Here is a 10,737-nt window from a genome sequence, read left to right on the forward strand (position 1 = left end):
GGTGCGAGCCGAGCCAGCGGGGCCCAGGCGCCCGCCCGCCCGCCCGCCCGGAGCGCTGCCCCGCGCGCCGCTCCTTGCAGTTGCAGTTTCGTCGCCGCCGCCAAGAGCTCGGGGCGACAGCGAGCGGCGGCGGCGGCGGCGACACGAAATCCGGGCGGGCGGCAGCCACCGAGCCTCGGGAGCTGGGCCGCGCCGGGCGGTCCGCGCCGGAGTATCCTTTCGGAAAAAGAAAAAGCAGGAAGAGGACGGTCGTGTAAGCTTTGTAGGAAGTGCAGAAGCAGTAGTGCACGCCGGGACCAGGATGGCCGAGTGGTTAAGGCGTTGGACTTAAGATCCAATGGACATATGTCTGCGTGGGTTCGAACCCCACTCCTGGTATAGGTGTAACTTTTGTCCCTTTCCTCCCTTTCTCAAGGGTAGCAGATTTTTTTAGGTCCAAATCCCTTGAAAAATTAGAATTCTGATTTCCAGTTGGAAGAAATGCAGTTACGGCCTCCGTAGGTCGCTGCTGCAAGCCTGGTTTCCCTCGGTGCAGCAACTCAGTCTCCGGCGACGTGTGCATGGCTGCAAGGGACTGCAGACCTCGCTAGCTGCCCCTGTCTGGCCGGAGGAAGACGGGGAGGCTTGCTATCAACTAACTTTTTGCAAAAGTATTTTCCCACAGAAGGAAAAGGCAAGTTCGCCTCTGCCTTTCTCTGCCTCTGTCCCCACTCCCCATCCCCCCCTTTTTTTCTCCTTCCTTCCTTTTTTTTTTTTCTCCAAAGTGATGCAACCCTTCAGTTAACTCCAAAAAGGCACCATTGTTCTGAAGACCCACAATTTGAAATATTTTCAGTATTTTTTTTCTAATTTCTTCCAAAGTATTTTTTTAATCAAAGCAGCCTACGTCGATCTTAAAACAAAATTTGTAGGTGCAGCTCCGGGAACTTCCCAGCCTTTTAAATACTTTGAGCATAAGACAGTGATTAAATCCCTTAGTACAACCATAAAACTTAGGAAACATTGATCATTAGCGCTGATCATATATTTCCATCTGATCCCCAGGCCTCTCAGTTATCTGGAGTCGTAGAAATAGTCTTTACACGGAAAGGCTGGGGTTCAGATGATGTGTTTCATCTACTGGCTCAGAACCCTGTGGGAAATGTTATTAGTAGATTTAAACAGTGACGCCTACTGGTAAACCTGAGGAACATTTATTTGTTTAGCTAAACCTGAAACTTTTGAATAACTGTGTTTAGGAGATTAAGGCAATGTCAACCTCAGAAAGTTATCTTCCCCCTTTAAATCTTTGATAACTAACCTTCCATTTAAATAGAATCACTCATCACTGAGATAACTTTTCATGAGCATTGTTTTAATTGTATGATAAAGTCCTTCCCTGGCTTTATTATTTTTGTTTCAATTAAACATTTTCTTTCAAACTTTGAAGATGATTATAAAGTTAAAGGGATACATATATATGTATATGTATATATAGTATATTATATATATTACATATGAGCCATTAACAATTAGCCTTAAGACACAGGTATCATGGTCACTTTGAAGACTCCTACACAAGAAGCTTTCTTAATCCTCCTTAGTAGTAAGCTGGAGCTTGGGGACTTTGATTAATTAGCTTCTTTTGACTTCCACTTTTATTCATTTATTTTATGTCTGCTCATGCCTGCCTGATTGTATGCAAGTACATTCACTGCACAGGTGTCTGGTGCCAGCCCAGGAGGAAGCCATGAACCCCAGAACTGGAGGTATAGTTTATAAACTGTCACGTGGGCACTAGGAACCACACCCAGGTCCTCTGTAAGAGTCACAAGTGCTCCCCGCTGCTGGACTGTCTCTTCAGCTCCATACAGCCCCGTTTTCTTTCTTAGGTACGGTTTCAATTAGTCAATGAACCAATGAGGTGCCGGCTATGCACCTCATGCATGTGCTAATTATTCACATGAAGTAAATTTTAATGCCCCAAGCTCTAACATTTTTATTAGAATATTCACAGCACAGAATGATGTATTTCATAAGGACACTTTCAAACATATATATCATGTGTTTTGTTTGTATTCACTCCTGTCACTCTGCCTTACCCCACCCCCACCCCACCCCATCCCACCCACCCCCACTCCCATTCCCTTCCTCTTCCCTTATACTGCCCCTTCCACTTTTAGACCATATATATATATATATATATATATATATATATATATATATATATATATCCAATTCCACACGAGAGAACCTGTGATCTCTGTCTTTCTGAACTGTTTTATTTAAGTTAACATGATCTCCAGTTCCATCTTTTTTTTTCCCTGCAAATGGCATACTTTTGTCCTCAGATATGGCTGAATAAAACTCCATTGTGCCGGGCAGTGGTGGCGCATGCCTTTAATCCCAGCACTTGGGAGGTAGAGCCAGGCGGGTCTCTGTGAGTTCAAGGCCAGCCTGGGCTACAGAGCAAGATCCACGAAAGGTGCAATAAATAAATAAATAAATAAATAAATAAATAAATAAACAAACAAACAAACAAACAAACAAAAAACAAAAACAAACAAACAAAAACCCACCCTTCATTGTGCATGTACACCGAATATTTTATAGCCACTCATCTATGCTTTAATGCCTATGCTGGCCCCTCTCCTTAGCTGTTGGGGGAAAAATGAAGCAGTAAACATGTCTGTGCATGTGTCTTTGTGGGTGCTGACTTCGACATCTTTGGTAAATACCCAGGAGTAATACACTATATGATGACTCTATTATTTGAGTTGCGTGTGTGTATGTACCTTCTATTGTCTATTTCCATAGTACCTGCGACTAATTAACATTCCCACCAGCAATGTATTAGGCCTGCCACATCCACCATAGCTAGCATTTGCTTGATGTGTGTGTGTGTGTGTGTGTGTGTGTGTGTGTGTGTGTTTGAGACAGTGTTTTTCTATGTAGTCCTGGCTGTTCTGGAACTTACTATGTACACCAGGCTAGCCTTGAACTCTGTGATCTGCCTGCCTCTGCCTCCTGAGTGCTAGGATCAAAGGCCACCACATCCAGCTTTTGTTTTGTATGTTCGTTTGTTTGTGATTTCTTAATGGTAGCCTTTCTGGTTGGGGTGAAATGCAATCTCAAGATAGTTTAGTGGTAGAGATGCCACCAAAGAGACAGAGAGCATACATCTATTCATTTTTTATAATTGGACACAAGACCATTGTGAACCAATCTGGCCTAAGTTAAATTTCCATCAACTTAAATGACAATATTCCTAGACCTTTTGTCACTCAGTACCTGCAAGGGAATGATGGTTGTTTATGCCATTTAAAAAAATGATACAAGTGAATGGCATAGTGGTGACCACCTTTAATCTCAACATTTGGATACAGAAGCAGGTAGACCTCTGTGAGTCTGAGACCAGCCTGGCCTACATAGCAAGTTTTAGGCCAGCCAGGACTAGATAGTGAGACCCTAGTGAAAGAGAGAGAGAGAGACAGACAGACAGACATATTGAAATAGAATTCTAGGTGATAGATATCAGTATTGCACACAAACTAAAGTTAACACAGAGATGTGTGAAGTGACATCTCAATGTGAGCAGACTGCCCTGGGCAGTGATGGTCTGTGACTGGGACACAGGAAATGAGTCAGTCTGGGTCAGCTCCATCCCCTCTCAGCCATCTCTGTCCAGGGTCAGCACTGGGTGCTCACCAGTGTGAAATGGGAACTATGCCTAGCAGAGTGCCTCTAGAATTTTATGTGCATTCACTATCCACATGCTGAATAAGTAGATGACCTCAAAAGCCACTGGAAATATTTCACACCTGATCCTGTACAGTGTATCCTTGAGCATCCTCTTCTAGGGTATGTGGTAAAAATGTGCCAGGGATGCCTTTTAACTGGGTTTGGTAGACACTCAGACACAAAAGTTCCTTCTGAGCTGGGCAGTGGTGGCTCACACCTTTAATCCCAGCACTGGGGAGGCGGAGGCAGGTGGATCTCTGTGAGTTCGAGGCCAGCTTGGGCTACAAAGTGAGTTCTAGGAAAGGCGCAAACCTACACAGAGAAAACCTATCTCAAACAAAAAACAAACTCAAACAAAAAACAAACAAACAAAAAAAGTGATTTCTGTAAAAGAAGATCGCATAGTACAGATCCCTGGGACAGGAGCCCTTCGGGGTCCTAGAAGGCTGTGGCAGAAGTCTCAAGGTCAGTCATGGGGAGAGGAAGTGTAGGGAAGGTGTGGTTTGCACAGGGGGAAGCAGGCCGAGGACTGACTGGTTTGGGTAAGGTCAGCAGTGTGGTACCCCTAAGAATTAGCAAACTCTGAAAGGGACATCCTGCTCTGTGGGGGAGGTCCCAGGTCCCAGAGCTTCAGCAATACAAAGAAGAGTTCCCACCATGTGTGTCAGGCTTCCTGCTACAGTTTTTGTTTGTCTCTCCCTTTCTTCCTTCCCGACTAGATAGTGCCAAGGTTCAGAAGCCCAAAGCGGAGAACCTTCAAGGCACTTGTGAGTTATTTCCATCTTAGAAGGTTTTACCATGAGCTTGAGCAATTCACATCTCAAATTGATCTTCAGGGTTAGGCTATAGTTTTGTCCATTTCTTTCTTTGCTATCTATAATGTAGTGAGGTTGCCAGTTATCTGAAAAGGTACTTCCTGTCCCTCAGACAGAGTCTCACTACTCAGCCCTGGATAGCCTGGAACTTACTTTGTAGACCAGGCTGGCTGGGAACTCAATGGAGATACTTCCTTTGCCTCTGCCTCTCAAGTGCTGGGACTAAAGGCTTGTGCCACCACACCCGATAAAAGGTTTCTTTTAAAGTTATATTTTAAAATGGATTATTAACAAAAATTAATGAGGGGCTGGAGAGATGGCTCAGTGATTAAGAGCACTGGCTGCTCTTCCAGAAGACTGGGTTCAGTTCTCAGCACCCACATGATGGTTCACAGCTGTCTGTAACTCCAGTTCCAGACAAAAAAAATTTTGTCTCAGCTCTCCAATTTCCCCTCCTACAGAAGTCCACACCAAAGTCTTGTTCTATTTTATTTTATTTCTAAGATTTATTATGTATACAGTGTTCTGTTTGCATGTGTCCTTGCAGGCCAGAAGAGGGCACCAGATCTCATTATAAGTGGTTATGAGCCACCATGTGGTTGCTGGGAATTGAACTCAGGACCTCTGGAAGAGCAGCCAGTGCTCTTAACCACTGAGCCATCTCTCCAGCCCCAGAAGTCCTGTTTTACCTGAAGCACAGTGGCTATGCCTTAGTCTACTGCTATCTTACCCAGCAATTGTAGCTCCGCAGTTACTAAGACTCAGGAGTCAACGGCTGGGGTGAAAACCTGCGAGCTCAGGGAGGCTGAGTCGCAACTACCTAAGCCCCTCTCCTTGCTGGCGTCAGTGGAAGAAATGGGCTTCCCCTTCACCAAACCAGAAAAACCTGTGCCACTCCAAACCCCACCCTACTACCTCCTGTGTCTCTCTATCTCTCCCGGGTGCCCTCTGAGACTCTATGATTACTTTCTATCAACCAGTTGCTAATGCAGCTTCCTGGCCAAGGTTATGTGTATTTAATGAACACGAATGCAAACTCGGGGTTCACAGTGTGATCAAATATCCCCCAACGTAGAAGTAAGCATGCTTGTAAAACCCACGGTATGGTTAGTACATGCCCCGTGAGGCAACACAGAACTGGGATTAGCAGTCACATAGCACAAGAGTTTTCTGGAGAAGTGAGTGTTTTTTATTTGGTGGGTGTTTTTTTTTTTTTTTTTTGGTTGTTTGTTTGGTTGGTTTTAGATAAGGCCTCACTATTTAGCCCAGGATAGCCTCAGACTCACTGTGTAGCCTCAAGGCATTCCTGTCCCCCCCCTCTCTAGTACTGAGTGAAAGGACCAGAGTCAGCACAAGATACACCAAGACCAAGTTGTCAGCACAAAGGAGATTTATTTGCCCCAGAGGGACAGAGCGCTGGGAATAAAAGACAAAGCCAGGAGACAGAGGACAAGGGAGAAGAGGGGCAAGGGTGTGGGGGAAGGGATATTTGTCCCAGACAGGGAGCAAAGGACTGACTGTGGACAAAGAGGAGACAGACAGACGTGGCCCATAGGCAAAAGGTAGTCCACAAAGGGAAAAGGGAAAACCCTGTGTTAGGGTGAGTTGGTTTAATTGGACATGTTGATTAGGGCAGCCAAAAGGGGGCTTTTGATTGCTGGACTTTGGTAGTCAGCCTCAGGAGGAGGAAGTGGCCAAACAGGGGAATGGACCTTGGGGGCTAGCTTGAGGAATGTAATCTAACGGTTTTTAGCAAGGCAGAGAAGGGTAAAAGGCAAGACCTGTCAGCCCCATGTTTGCCGATGCTCAGGACTGTAGGAGACCTTCCCTGAGAATCCAGCCCTGGTGTTTCATGCCCTGCTCAGTGTGAGTTTTAACCTTAGACCCATCCCAGTCGGCCAGGAGTTTGGATTCACGCTTATTAGTCAGGCTTTTTGGTTCTTCAACTCTTTGTCATCTCACCTATAAGATCTTTATAACAATTGACTCCGAGGGGCCAATCTGACACTACTGTAACGTTCAGCAAGCGCTTGGCAGGTAGAATGGCCAACAGATTATGATATCATTGGACTGATGGTATTGACAGATCAATTTTTATATAATGTCCAGGTTGCTCATGAAATCTACCACTTGTATCTTGCATTCCCATAACAGTTACAGGGCAATAAAATACGATTTAATTTCAAGGATAGGGATTTTGGAGAAAGGCATATTTTGCATTTTTCTGATTTGTTTTTTGAAATTTTTGTGCCATTTAACAGCCTTTAAATGCCTATTTTTTTCCATCAGCAGCAGCTTGTTCAAAGGAAGAATTTAGGGTAAGTCCTTAAATAATGTCTTGTTTAAAAAAACAGTAATGTTCTGAAATCTAACTTGAAAAGGGAAGAAAAATAAACTTGAGTTTTCAAATACACAGTGAGTGAGTTTATTGTTTTCCCCTGGGTCCACACCCACTGGTTAGTCACAAATAGCTATATTAAGAATGTTGTTCACATTTTTTAAACACTAGCAGTTCTGACCCACCCTAGTTCAGTGACTTAAAATGCAACCTGACTTTAATATTTTTATTCTACATTAGGAAAAAAGAAGAGATTTCTATCACTGAGAAGATGTAAAAATTATCCTGTTATTTACATGATCATGTAAAAATTATCATATCCTATAGGTATCATTATCATATCACAATCATAAACATTACCAATAATATCCTGCTTTCAGGTGTGGCAAGGTCATTTATGTGTGGCTGCCACTGAAGTCCATTACACACTGTCTATTTTACTTGACTAGGTAACATCCTTTGTCCTCTTGGTGCAGGACAAAGAGCAGCTCATGAAAGTGTCCTCCTCTCTTAGCCTAAAATAACAAGTACATGTTAGAGATGTGTATTGAGCTCAAATGACCTCAGGATTCCATGGAATTGAATCAGTGAGTCAGTTTCTTTGATTTGGATTTGGACTCTCCTGTGAGTAATCCTCAGGCCAAAGTTGAGAATGGACTTTCTCTGTTCTGGCAGAAGAATGAAGGGTGGGTCTGGACCCAGGGGTCCTTGCCTCGGCCTTCCTTTCCTCTCTGCATTTCAGTCCACAGGCCAGCCTTCCACTGTCCCCACAGCATGGAGCTACCCCAGACCTTTTAGTCTCTGCTTCCTGAGTGCTGGAATTAAAGGTGTGCACCACCACCTCACAGCATTTAGGAAAGTGTTACATAAACAGCACATGAAAACCACCAAGCTCTAGTTCCACCCGAGCAACCCTTCATTTAATTAGCATTTTCTAGGTGCCCAAAATCTACACTGCTATGCTGGGTGCTGAGATATGCTGACAAATAAGAGACACAGTCCTGAGGGGACATAGCTCAGTTGCTGAACACTTAGTTAGCATGCAGCATGCATAAAAGCTCTGTGTTTGATCTCCAGCGTCATTAAAAAAAACAAAACAAAACAACAACAACAAAAAAACTTGTTATGGTGGTGTTCACCAGTCATCCCGTCTTTTAGAGGAGACATAAAGATCAGGAGTTCAAGGTCAGCTAGTTAAGAGAGCTTGAGGGTACCCTGAGATCCATGAGACCTTGCTCAGGTCAGAGTGTGGAGACAAGGTCTTGTCTCTTGTATTAGGCAACTAATAGCAATAATTGCTTCCTATTTGCTTCATACTGCTTTCCTTGAACTGAAGCCAGTAGCCATCAATCTCTCTCCTGGAGGGAGCCTATGCTCAGTACACTGGGATTGGGGGTGGTGGCAGAGAGGCATATCCAGCCATGGGCCATTTCCCATATCTCAAGTAGCTATTAGGGTGCTTGAGAAGTCTCCAAAAGACTACCAATCACAATGCAATCAGCAAGAGTGTTTATTATACCACATGCATATGGGGTCACTCACCTATACAAAATGGCAATGACCTTGAGAAGGACTTGTGGGCTCCTCTTAAGCACAGCTAAGGGGAATTCCTAGGGCCAACTAGGTCATTTGATATGATTGGCTTATGCAAGTGGCAATCATATTAGTACGTTCTAATTGGCCAGGGCTAGTTAGGGGGATAATCAGGGCTACTGGATCCTTGGTGGGGATTTCTCAACAGGGGTACAACACTACCATGCTTGTTTTATGGGGTGCTGGGACTCAACCCAGGGTCTTATGCATGCCACACAAACATGTTTTCAACTTGGCTAAAACCTAACCTCCATAGACAGCCAATTTTTTATTAATATTTTTTTCCTTTATTTTACATACCTACCTCAGTTTCTCCCCCCTCCTCTCCTCCTGTTCCCTCCCTCTGACTCCAATCAATCCCCCTCCCCATGCACCCACTCCTCCTCCCCCTCCCCATCCACCCACTCCTCCTACATCTCCATTCAGAAAGGAGCAGGCCTCCCATGGGCTTGAACATGGCATGGCACATCAAGTTGAGGTAGGACCGAACTCCTCCGCCTGTATAAAGGCTGGGTAGGGTGATCCAGCATGGGGATCAGGTTTCCAAAAGTCAGCTAAGAGCCAGGGACAGGTCCTGATCTCACTGTTAGGAGCCTTAGGAACAGACCAAGCTACACAACTCAACAGCCATGTCCAATAGTGTCTTGAGCCCCTATCCAGATGTCTTACTGAATTGTCACTTACTGTAGAGATTAAAACCTAATTCAGAAAGGCAAGCGCACGCCTCTTTAAGAGCAAAGTGTGTCTACTACACAATAATGAAACTAAACTTCATGCAAATAGAATATTGCTATCCCAAATACAGATCTCAGGGCAGCTTTTTAGTTCAAGGGAAGTTTAGAATTTTTTGATGTTCTCTTTTTTTAAAAATACCTTTGTGTGTGTGATTGGTTGGGTGGGGTTTGGAGGTGGGGGTTGTTTGCTTTTGAGACAAGATTTTGAAGACACCCCCCACCCCTCCCCACCCCCACACTCAGGATGACTTCAAACTCATGGTCCTCCAGTCCCAGCCTCCTGAGTGCTGAAATGATAAGCATATTGCACCACACCCAACTTTAATACCTTTAACGTAGACTCCCTGAAGTTTAGAGATGTGAAGAAAGTCACTTGAGAAAAAACTGCCTACCTAGACAAAAGGAGGAAGAGGAGGAGCAGTGGGGAGGAGGGGGAGCAGCAGGACCAGCAGCAAACAAAACCTCTCCTGAAGCAAGTGCAGGGCCCGCCCCCTGGAAGCCCTCTTGCTGGATTTCACATTCTTGAGCTTGTGGTTGTGTGGAAAGGTCAAGCACAGAGGGAGAGGGAAGATTCTTTCTGAACAAAGGGAGACTTGAGTGGACAAGCAGGGAGAACGCTCCCCACAGAGGCATCTGAACTGGAGAAGGAGGCAGTCCAAGTGAGGGTGCTTGGAGCTGAACAGCACAAAGTAACAGAGACATTTCCGTAGGGACAATGACAAGCTGGCACCTGCTCAGAAAAGCTGCCGATTGCAACTGCCACTTCTGACTGGTTCTCTGGGCTCCTAGGGTTCGGGTGCTCCAGCTGGCCAACCGCCTCTGGGGAAAATGGCTTAGGATGTACCTGAGGTGAGCATGCTTTCACTGAATTCAGACAAGCACATCAGTCCTCCACAAAACCTCCCTTACAAAAGTAGCTTCTTTAGCCTCTGTGATCATCAAATAAATATAGACATTTGGCTTTGTCCCATCCTGGCCCCGATTATTTAGAAAACAACAGTTACCAGACTATTGGCTGTCTACTCTCTGTTTCTTCCATAGAAATCTAAGCACCGTGTTTGGACACAAAGCTGAGGAAGAAGCCCATATTTCCCCCATCTTTCCTATTAGTTCCCAGTGGCCATGAAACGGTCCTGGTCAGTGACCAAGAAGGAGAAATGTTGCTAGACAACTTCCAGGGAAACGTCCTTAAAGGACCCTGCGCGTGTGTTCTTTGCCTGTTCCCACAAACGTAGATATGGTGGCGGGTGCATTAACATCACTTCACACTGTGAAGATGAAAGGCACACGGAAAGGGAGCTAGGAAAAACCCCTTCTTAAGTCTTTACTGGAGCACAGTGCCATTCAGCCGGCCCACACCCCTCCCACCCCGATGTCTAAGCCTCCATGCAGCCGCACAAACAGACACACAAAATGTCTTTGCAGATTCTTCGCTTGCAGCTGTTGCTAACTCTATCTGATGAGAATGGAAATTAATATAAATTTTAGAATTACTGTAAGCAATCCAAAAACTCACTACACCCCCCACCCCCCACCC

At 44.9% G+C, this 10,737-nt stretch overlaps 1 non-coding gene across 1 annotated transcript; it reads left to right on the forward strand.

Moving 5' to 3' along the window:
• The first annotated feature begins 295 nt into the window (after positions 1 to 295).
• Positions 296 to 378, forward strand: Trnal-uaa. Its single transcript has one exon. It is a non-coding gene; the product is annotated as a tRNA-Leu (tRNA).
• Positions 379 to 10,737: the final 10,359 nt, after the last annotated feature.

The sequence above is a fragment of the Onychomys torridus genome, chromosome 19, assembly GCF_903995425.1.
Source record: "Onychomys torridus chromosome 19, mOncTor1.1, whole genome shotgun sequence".
NCBI lineage: Eukaryota > Metazoa > Chordata > Mammalia > Rodentia > Cricetidae > Onychomys > Onychomys torridus.